Here is a 12247-nt window from a genome sequence, read left to right as displayed (position 1 = left end):
TGGACCATTGATTACTATTAGATTTAAGGGTCAAAAAACATTCATAGTAATGTCATTATTACTCCTTATAAATTAGTGATTTAGGCATTAACTCTTATTATTAAAGGAAAAAAAAAAACATATATAATTGCTTCCACCATTAATGCAACACCTTTACTGTCACTGTCACTACCACCAACATCATACCATCTTTATTTTTGTCCTCGCCATCACTCCTTTAACATCGTTGCCACCACTCACATGCAGTGAAGACTCTAAGAATTTTTTTTAGGGCTGTTACTAAGATATTTAAATTATACAAAATTTAATAAAGCGATAACATGAATATTTGTTACAACTGCTAGTTGAGTTACTAAGAAGAGCAAAATTGTTGAGATTACAAACCAAAAAGAGTATAATTGTCGTTACCTTCAAAGAGAACTTATAACCACAATATTTTTCTTTGTACTATTTTTTAAGGAAAATGAAATTAGAGATTATTTTTATTGAATAGGTTCATCAAACTAAAAATTTTATCTTTTGGTTTTATAATAGGCTTTTTGTTGAATATTTTGTTCACTTCTTGTTGTTTGGTGTTGTCTTGTTATTGTTTGGTCATGTCTTGTTTTTGTTTGGTTTATGTTTGCTATTATTTGGGCTAATATTGGTTGTTGTTATTTAAGCTTTAAAATAAAAATGGATTAAGGATTATGTTTGGAGGCAGAATTAATTTTTGGAGTAATGCTATGTCCATAATATTTTTACAATAAATTTTATGTAAAAAGCTATTATTAGTAGGTAAAAAATAATATCAGTACTAGGCCCAAATTAAAATTAGTAACAGTTTATTATATTGAATTTGTTATGAAAATGTTGTGACTATGGTAGCATTACTCTTATTTTTTGTTGAACTCAAACTTTTGTAATTCTCAAGTTAAATTATTCAACATTTTTATTAGGGTGATCATAATAAGTTAGTTTAACATATAATATATATTTTTTGGCAAGTGTACATGTGACCATCCTAACTTGCATGTGGAGCTGCCACTGTTCAAATTGCACTTCGTTTGGTAGTATACCACGTGATTCATGTGAATCAAGTTTTGTACGTGTTTTTGAAGGCTATCTAAACCATAGGCCTGTCCTTCACGTCTCTTCCTTCTATTTTATATCTTTAAGTTTTTACAACTCGTGCCGTCTATTCCTTTCCCTCATATTTATCCTCTTAAGTTTTTGCACTTCATGCTGTTGTACACTTTTCTGGTTATAGGGACGGCGTGCTAGCCTAGGAGTTTGGTCTTAGATAGAAAAATCTGATCCTTTGGTCTTAGTTTGGTCTTAGAAAGAAAAATCTGATCCTTAGAAAGTGCTAGCCTAGGAGTTTGGTCTTAGAAAAATCTGATCCTTAGAAAGTGCTAGCCTAGGAGTTAAGTCTAATATAGGAGAAGCTATTTGCTATCAAATTATACCTTGATAACGTATCAAAATTCAATAAGTGTGAGGCATGTTAGTAAAAAATAATTACTCCACTAATAAATGAAAGGCATGTGTTAGCGGGTAGTTATTTTTACATATCTTTCATTTACTAGATTTTTTTTTTTTTTTTTTTGAGAAAGTCATTTACTGGATTTTGATATGGATGATGTGGTACCATTTGATACAGAATACTTTTTCCTAAGATAGAAAAATCTAATCCTTAAAAAGTCCAATTATGATTTTATTTTCTAAATTTAACTTTACAGAGTATATCACATTATTCAAATTTTAAATGACATAACATGCATCTTGATTTTGTAATATTACTGTGCCTTTGGTTGGCTATTCTAAACCGGTAAAACACATCTTTTTATACTATTTGTGGGTCCCATATGGGTCATGCAATAATGAATATTTATTTTTGCTTCGACGGCTTATTGTTCAACCAGTTGTGGATTTATTTATGGAAAACTATCTAATTTTCCAATGTTTTGTAATGACCTCGAAAATGAGTTTGAGAAAATTTTCTAGTGTTGGTATACACAAAATTTTTATAATATTTCTTGTATAATTCAAAGCATGCATAAGCATGTGTAATATATGTAAACCCAACTAATGTAATCAATATAAAAAATAAATGAAAAATAAAAAACCAAGTATGAATTTGGTTTTCAAACTAATTAAAATTTTTGACAACAAAATTGTCATTCTTATGCTGCAATATTTTTTTTTTTAAATTTAAGTCCTTGATAAATTGTATCAATCTTGCTTCTCATAATTTGAAATAACCATAAGCTCCATTTCAATTAATTCAAAATACCCCATAGGCTAAATAGTTTAATTTGCAAAATATTCTAGTACAAATAATTTGATAAATACTAAAATGTCAAATTGTCCATATAGAAGCATCCAAATTCTAACAAAATGCACCTACATAATCTAAATTGGCCAAAGGGGTTATCAAAGAAGTTCTACAGCCATTGTCAATGACCTAGCTTGTTTTTCATCCACATTCAAATGGTCAAATGAAGACGCAAGCATAGTATTCTCAAGCCCATCCATTTGCATAAATCTTTTTTGTTGGTTTTTAGACCCCTTAAAACAATTGATTTAACCTAGGTAATTAGCCAAGTGATTACTTAGTCCAAATTACAAGTCTAGGTTATCATAATCAAACAATCATATCATGCATAGCAGCGGAAAGATAAATAACACAACGATATGATAACTCAGGAAAACCAAATCGTTAAAAAATCTGGAGAGGATTTAACCTAACTATCCTCAAGGTAAAAAGCAAATCCACTAGAAAGAATCGAAGTTCATACAATAAGACTTACAAGCCCCCACGCTCGACTTCTTATTGCTACCCACCAGTAGAACTTACTGGCACGACCACGTGCAAGCTCCGAATCCACGGACTCCTTCTTTCTTTGGCCTTTGCAAAACACAAACACCCCTATTTGTGACTTTGAGATCCCACTCAAAGGTTTAGCAACACAAACTCTCCTGTTTGTGACTCCAAGACCACCCTTGAAGGTTTAGATCATCAGCACCTTTGATGACAAGAGAATGCAACAACTTCTACAATACCGGATCTTGAGATTCTTCAAGGAATAATACCGGTAGAAAACATAAGAGAGCTTTTTAAGAACAAAACCCTAAATACAAAAGAGGCACCCTTTTTTCTCTCTGAAAAGTCATATAAAAACGTGCTTAGGGTTTCCTTTATATACTGGAGAAGTAGATTAGAAACCCTAATCCTTAATGGGCTTGAATTGCTGTTTGGGCTTAATTAAAATTCTGCAGATACGACTTTCAATCGATCGAGTTTGTCTTTCGATCAATCAAACCAGACAGATTATGAAATCTTCTTCCTGTAACTTGTATGTTCTTGAATCTTGACTTGAATCACCTTGAGTATTGTCTAATAATACCTATAGACTCTAAGATCTATATCTAGACATGTTTGTGTTCACGATTTGCCAATTGTTCTAAACATTTAGAACCTAACAAACTCCCCATTTGGCAATTCGTGACAAAACTTTCATACAAAATGAAATGCTCAAATATAAGAACAACCCAATACAATAAAATGCCCAATTACATCACAATTCCCAATCTAAGATTCTTAACCTAGAAGTTGCAAGAAGAGGTAGAAGGTCTTGATCAAAATGCACTTGTCTTTCCTGAAACACTCAACAAACACATCACCGCATGTGTGGAAAGAAAGATATATAAACAATAATATGAAACAGAATATATAAAAAAATAAACTAACTCTCCCCCTAAGTTAGATACAACAAAAAGTTTTTTATATTCTCCCCCTAAACAAAACAAACAGGTCATCTATGTCTCCCCCTTTTTGTCACGTATTAACAAAGTCTACCTAATCAGAAGGTAGACAGAAAACATATGTAACAGAGTAAGAGAAAATAGAGACAACTCCCCCTATGAAGAGCAACAACTCCCCCTAAGAACCACAAAGGTTAAAAAAAATTTCTCCCCCTATAAAAATAGGAAAAACAAAACAAGTTTTGGGAAAAACAATTTTGGGGAAAAATAAAGGGGGTGGCGAGAAATAAAAAGACACAAACCAAGTTTTAAAAAAAAACTAAGTTGAGGATACACATGAAGAAAAAATATTCTCTCTTTCAATAAAATGCAAACATGGCACTATGTGACCCATAAACAGTTGCATGAGTAGAGAAAATATTTACACATTAATTATCCATCATATCTCTTAAGAAAAAAAATTTCTACAGCTCACACATAAAAAAGGCATATACTAGAAAGTACATAGCTCAAAAATTAATCAATCAATTTTTTGATCAAGTTGAGTACCCAATGTAGTAAAGTGTATGCATGTTATGTGTGAAAACAATGAGAGATATAACTGCAAAACTGCAAGATGGATACAGAAAACAATGCAATGCATGTGAATCCTAAAGATAAATGATGAATGGAAAAATCAATTTTTTGAAAAAACAGAGCAATTTAATGCAGAAACTCCTCAAAGCACAATATTTCATGAATGAAATGCATGAGTATTAGATTAAAAGTTTTTCAAAAAAAAAAAAACACTTGAATTCAACCCAGATCTTCCAAAAACAAGTTTTTCAACCAATTGTCCTAAAAACTCAAACATTAAGACATTTTGCATCAAAATCAAGGAACTTTAATCTTGGATGGCCACAACAAGATCACACACAATATAATGTACCAAGTTTAGCATGTGTAGTGTGTGCAACTAGTAAAAACTTGAGATACATGTGAGGTGATATGTAAATAGAAATCAATCATAATGTCTACAAAATTCATCACATAGAATTTGAAAGAGACTATCACCTAAAGAGTTATATCATATAACTCCCACATCTACTAGATCATAAGCTTGCAATCATGTAAGTTTCTTGAATTATAACTCATAATATACACACCAATTTTAATTCATTCAGAAACTTATTAAAAGGTCAGGATAATGTACACACCAATTTTAGCATTTATAATCAAGGCTACACCTTATGTTCTTTTTGTGCATGTGCTACACTTTTTCGAGCACGAAATCTTATGATATGCACTAAGGTGTTTATGATTGGCTAGTGAACAGTGGTGAGATGGTTATTTATGCTTTTCTCTAAAGGTTCAAGTCCGACAGTCAAAGACATGTGACTTCAAGATCAACACAAAGTGATCAAAACCATAAATATCTTTCCCACACAACATGCACTACAAAGTTTCAACTAGTAAAGTGCAATAAATAAGCTCATCAAAGCTAAACAAGGTACATAAACTTGTTATGTAAAGATAATATGGCCAATCCTTGATTATAAATCCAAGATGTGAAAAACACAAAAATCTTTTTGGTTTTAAAAAATTTATGATCAAAAACAAAAAACACACATTATGTTAAATGAACAATGCAAATGCAATGCATGATAGTGCTTAACTAAGCTATAAAGGGAACACAAATAAGAAATATCAATTTCTTAATTAACCCATGAGTACATGTACAAACTAGTACATACTCACACAAAATCAGAAAAAGCTTAGCACTTATATAACACATACTATTCAAGTTTCTCCACAATGTCAAGCATGTTCTAAATCAAGAGAGATATCATAATTCATGTAATCTTCAAAACAAATAAAACAAGACACAAAATAAAATATTTTTGTCTTTTTTGAAATTTTTCAATGTTTTTGGATTTTTTTTTTTTAAAACAACATAAAAAACAAAACAACCAAAAAAAAAAAAACAAAACATGTCCACAAACAATTGAAAGAATTAAATCAGGGAAAAGTCAACAACACTCACCTTAGAGAATCTTTTCTCACCCATCTAGCACGAGTCTTCGGCTTTGTAGGTGAAAATCCATGTAAAGCAGAGTGTATTTGAGGGATTACACCAATCTTCCTGCAAATTCCTTTCACAAGCCAACAAGCTCAAATTTTTCAAAAGAATCTGAAACAATTTATATGGACTTATGGCAAGAGAAATATCATCACAAATCCTAGACTGAAACATAAAATGCTTAAATTTCAGTTTATGACAATTAGGACAAATGTGACCATGGACACCACAAAAATGGTAGACAGGAACAAATTTAGGAACATCAATATACCTAGTGGGGTTTCTGGTCACAGGCTTTGGTTCTTGCCTCAACAAAGAACAATTTGGTCTAATATGACCAACAACACCACAAAGGTGACAAGTATGCAAAAAAACAGATTTATTATGCTCTCTGACAGTATGTTTAGACATAGGTTTAGAAACATCAACGTTTACATCAGAACTTTTACCTTTGTCTATTCTAACAAAATAAACATTTTCTTTATTATTCCTCTTAAAAGGAGGGATGTAAACTTTCTCAATTTTAGGCTTAAGAGAAACAGAAACACTTCTGTTATCAACAGCAGGCTTGGTACTAGTCAAATTTTCAATTTTAGCTTTAGATTCAACAAATTCTTGTTCCAAGCTTTTCATCTTCTCATCTTGAGAGGAAATTTGATTTCTCAAAAATTCATTCTTTTTATTAGATTCATCTAATCTAATAACCAGTTCCTCTTTTTCAAGATTAGCCAATTTTAACTCTTGAATTTCTTAGGAATTTTCATAGATTTCAATAATTTCTTACGAAGAGTTTCACAGGCATCAATAAAATCAACAGAAGCATGAGTAGAAATATGATCAGAAAGACACTTCAAATTATCCATGACAACAGGGGTCAAGGATCAGCTCTTAGATCAAAAGATCTAAAACAAAAGAGCAACCCGCTCTGATACCACTTGTTGGTTTTTAGACCCTTTAAAACAATTGATTTAACCTAGGTAATTAGCCAAGTGATTACTTAGTCCAAATTACAAGTCTAGGTTATCATAATCAAACAATCATATCATGCATAGTAGCGGAAAGATAAATAACACAACGATATGATAACCCAGGAAAACCAAATCGGTAAAAAACCTGGGAGGGATTTAACCTAGCTATCCTCAAGGTAAAAAGCAAATCCACTAGAAAGAATCGAAATTCATACAATAAGACTTACAAGCCCCCACGCTCGACTTCTTATTACTACCCACCAGTAGAACTTACTGACACGACCATGTGCAAACTCCGAATCCACGGACTCCTTCTTTCTTTGGCCTTTGCAAAATACAAACACCCCCGTTTGTGACTTTGAGATCCCACTCAAAGGTTTAGCAGCACAAACTCTCCTGTTTGTGACTCCAAGACCACCCTTGAAGGTTTAGATCATCAGCACCTTTGATGACAAGAGAAGGGAGGAACTTCTACAATACCAGATTTTGAGATTCTTCAAGGAATAATACCGGTAGAAAACATAAGAGAGCTTTTTAAGAACAAAATCCTAAATACAAAAGAGGCACCCTTTTTTCTCTTTGAAAAGCCACATAAAAACGTGCTTAGGGTTTTCTTTATATACTGGGAGAAGTAGATTAGAAACCTTAATCCTTAATGGGCTTGAACTGCTGTTTGGGCTTAATTAAAATTCTGCAGATACGACTTTCGATCAATTGAGTTTGTCTTTCGATCAATCGAACCAGACAAATTATGAAATCTTCTTCCTGTAGCTTGTATGTTCTTGAATCTTGACTTGAATCACCTTGAGCATTGTCTAATAATACCAATAAACTCTAAGATTTATATCTAGACAAGTTTGTGTTCACGATTTGCCAATTGTTCTAAACATTTAGAACCTAACATTTTTTATTGTAGAAGCAACCTTACCAAGTTAATTGTGTAGACAAATCTTGGTAAACATCATCTTCAACCACATTAGCACGACTTCATTTCTTGTGAGAACTTGTTTGATTTGAGGCCACATGCAAGGGATCAATGTCAACATCAATTGGTTTTGAGAGTCATCCAATGCTTCTACACCTTTATCACGAGCTCCCTTGGAAAAACCCCTATAGCCATGTCCTTGCTCACAACAAGCCATCTCATCAAATATCTTAATTTTCTTGTTTAGAAATTGTATGTGCATGGCTAGGATGTGCCTTTTTTTTTTTTTTTTTGAGGATGTGCCTGTGTTAAGAAGGAGAAAAAAAAAAACAATTACCAAAAATAAAAAGATACAATACTAATATGAACATCAACTTATTTTATTTAGTTTTTAACTTTTATCTATAATATTTTTAGCAAAAAGCTGGATAAAATATTTCCAAACGAATACTTAATTTGAACTATACAATTGATTCATTTTTAATGGGAAGGATCTAATTAACACCTAGGGTATGCACTAAGAAAACTGTCTAATTTCCATTATCTCGTAAAATTTGGATCCGTTTGCCCAAGCATGCACAGCCTCCATGATATATATATATATATATATATATATATATATATATATATATATATAGGCTGAAATGAACTTACCTTTACATTTTGATATCCTTTTGCCCAAGCATGCATGCATGGCCTCCATGATATGTATATGCTGAAATGAACGCATCTCTATATTGCAATACCAAAGTATTGTTCTGTTTTTTTTCTTTCTTTTTTCCTCGTTAATTTGGGAGTTTTAATAGAGGGAATGGAAAGTTTATTTTCTTATTTGGGAGTTTAAATGAAAGGGAATGGAATGGGTAGAAGGAAACACTCATTTCTCTCTATTCCCTTAAAATCTAAAATTTCATTCCTCTCGAAATTGGGAGGAATAAGAGGGAATGGAATTAGATTTAATCAATTTTTTACTAAAAATCCTAAAATACCCCTATATATTCAACCATTTATTTTAAAATAGAAGGTCTAATAGTAATATTGTTACAAAATGATTCCATTCCATTCCCTCCATGTTACTCCCAAATAAGATTACTTACATTTCATTCATTTTTATTCCGTTCCATTCCTTTAATTTAAAATATCCAATCAAGGTTAGTTAATTCTATTCCATTCCATTCTTTTCCATTCATTTCCCTTACTTAAATACATTTTATTCCATTCCTTTCCATTCCCTTAGTATCATTCCATTCCATTCCTCTATGAACTCTCAAACGAAGCCTAAAATTCCTAAACTACTCTATAATTTTTAAAATTCTAAACATTCATGGATAAATGAATAATTAGGTTTTTCCACATAATTCATAACATAAACAAATACCAAATTAGTGCTAGTAAATATTTATTTAAATGTTAACGATGTATCAAAATTAGACTACTCATGTGTACATTTTTAGACCCCTTAAAACACAATTGGATTAACCTAGTTAATTAGCCAAGTGATTACTTAGTCCAAATTTCAGATCTAGGTTAACACAATCATATAATCATATCAATGTAAAGTGCAGTATATAAGAACACAAAGATATGATGACCCAGGAAACCATACCGGTAAAAACCTGGGGAGGATTTAACTTAGCTATCCTCAAGGTAAATTTGAATCCACTATGAAAGAATCGAAGTTTTACAATAGCGACTTAGACCACTAACATCCTATTGCTACCCACCAGTAGAAAACTTACTGACATGACCACGTGACAGCTCCGAGACCACGAACTCCTTCTTTCTTGGATTCTCCAGCAAGTACAAGTACTCCTGCTTGTATATCTTTAAGCTTTCATTGCAGCAATTGAATGATCATCAAGCTCTCAATGAAATCTCCTTCTTGATAATCCTAAGCATGTGTGAAGGCAACCACCTCTCGGATCTCACAAGAGATTCACACACACAGCAAATAGAGCAACACAAAAATGTGGCTAGGGTTTCCCTTTTATACTTAGGGAAAAACATAAAACCCTACATGTCATATGAGCTTAGGGCTGAGTTGGAAATTTTGCAGAAAAAACATTCTGCCCAACTTTCGATCGATCGAGTCTAATTCTCGATTGATCGAGCCAAACCGAACTCGATTGATCGAGCCAAACCGAATTGCACAATGAATTCTACAGCAGCTCAATTCCAACTTTACATAAAACACTGCACATACTTTGAGCAAGTCTAAAACAAGACTAAAAACCTGTTTTGATTATGGTTTGCCAACAACACAAATTAGAGTTTTAATACATTAGTTCCTAAGTACTTAAAACCTAACATCATGAAATAAAACAAAGTAAGAATTTTAAAAAATTTATGATGGAGTTATCCTAAAAACTTTAGAGATGATAATCCAGCTTCTTGCTATAGATGTTTCATCACTTTATTAGATATGATGTTTATTATGTTCTGATCCTAAAACAATATCGATGAATTTCTTTGCATTATGAAATTATAGTCGCTTCATTAGTTTCCACGTAGGGGAAAAATGGTTTTTTAATGTTGAAAAATCTAAAACTTGCTTTTCTGGAAATGTACATTATGACTTATAGTTCGGTCTAGTTTAGATTATAAAACAGACGGTTATCTATATGCAATGTCTCTAAAGAGTCCAAAGAATGGGACTACATTTGTTAAACTTTGTTTGTTGAGCTTATTGGCAGGACATGAACAGAGCTATTTGTAAATAATTTGGACTAAGCTCATTGTTGTTAGGAAAAAGTTTACATTCAAACCAGTTTGAAGGAAAATTGTGTATGTGTATAGTTGATCATATTTGTAGCTCATAGCTGGGTCACCTAGATCACGATACCAATAAGGGCCAATATCAGTAGCTTTGGAAGGACCAGTTTTGTAAGTAAAACTTGCTAGGCATTCTAACAACAATGGAATTATACGCGTCATTGTTTTGCCAATCCTGTACATATTTTGTAGTCTGCAATGAAACATTAAGTTTTGTGGCACTATTGGGTCTGACTACTAGTGTTCATACAGTTTTTAAGACAATAGTGCTCGTTTGGGAGAGTTCATCTTTATAATAATCTTATTTGGCTTAAAAACTAATCAGTGCAAAGTACTGCATGTGCATAAATTAAATAAGCTAAATAAACTAAAAATAATGATGTGGAAGACTCAAAGAGAAAACTACATATAGTGCTTAGAAAAGCTTTCTAAGTTTTGGAGAATTAAGGCCCTGATTGGTTCACTACTCAGTTATATCTCAGTTTTCATATCTTAATTCGCATCACTCTAAATGACAACGTGATTTTCAAAACATGTAAAAAAGAAGGGTCTGATTAATGAGCGCTCTTAGACATTTGTTATTGGATTGTTTCATGAAAGTTTTTATACCACTTTCATGAGGAATATAAAAGTTATTAAAATTTTGATTTTTTTTCTTTTTCCCATAAAAAATTTAAAAAAAAATTTATAAACCAATAACTTCAAAGCATCTATTAACTTTTCCACAAACAAAAAAAAAAAAAAAATAAAAAAAAAAAATTTGATATAGTATTCCCACAAAAGCGGATTTTAGGATTGACAAAATAAATGCACTATGACCATGACTAAATAAATGGTGTAATACTAGCCTTAATGAGCTTTGACAAGCAAAACCAACTATGGTTTTGCTTGTCCAAACCGTAGAATTCCACTATTAAGGCTTGTAAGACAACATGGGCTAGCTCGGTTGGTTCTTTATTGGACACTCTTGTGTCACTAATGCGTCACTAATGCAATGATAAATGAATTGGATAAAGTTTCCCAATAAAAAATGATTAATTGAAGTTAACTAAATTTTTAGAGAAATCACATGTACATTTTCATAGAAATAACATGATCGGTTTAATAAAACATTAAGAATATTTCAAAAGAAATTGGGATAGGAAAAATATTAACACATATTTCAAAAAAAATCAAATGATCTCTCTAATCAAATAAAGCATTGTTTTAAAGGGAATCTTGTCATGTGTCTCAAAATATTTAGGAAAAAAAAAGTTTACTTTGATTTTCAGAACATTTTGATGTGTTGTCCAAGGAAATCATAGAAGATTTTTCAATAAAATTCCTACATGTTTTCTTTTAAAAAAAATTGCATACCTTTTTCACCTAACAAATGGCCAATTGGTTTTTTTTTTTTTTTTTTTTGCAATACCTCACTCGATTTAAGGTTGATTTTTTTTTTTTTTTTTGAGAAGAATTTAAGTTTGATTTTTACCTGTGAATAATTAAATTGAAGGGAATTTCATATTCTTTAATAAAGAACCACACTTATCCTGGTTAGATGGTAAGAAGTATATTTAAATTTAAGATAAACATGCTCAAAATTGGCTATTGTTGAGGTAAAAAAAAATCATGACACCCAGGCCCAAGGAAACAACACAAATGGGCCAACCTCATGACAAGTAATCATAAAAGGGATGAATTCACCACTGTGAGAGTGCTTTTTTCTTCAGCACAGTGGTTCTAGGATCTTGGGCCAAATAGTTGTAGTTTGGTGGACTGGGCTTGGTTCACCAT

This window comes from Quercus robur, chromosome 2, assembly GCF_932294415.1.
Source record: "Quercus robur chromosome 2, dhQueRobu3.1, whole genome shotgun sequence".
NCBI classification, from domain to species: Eukaryota; Viridiplantae; Streptophyta; class Magnoliopsida; order Fagales; family Fagaceae; genus Quercus; species Quercus robur.
This window is presented reverse-complemented; position numbering follows the sequence as displayed.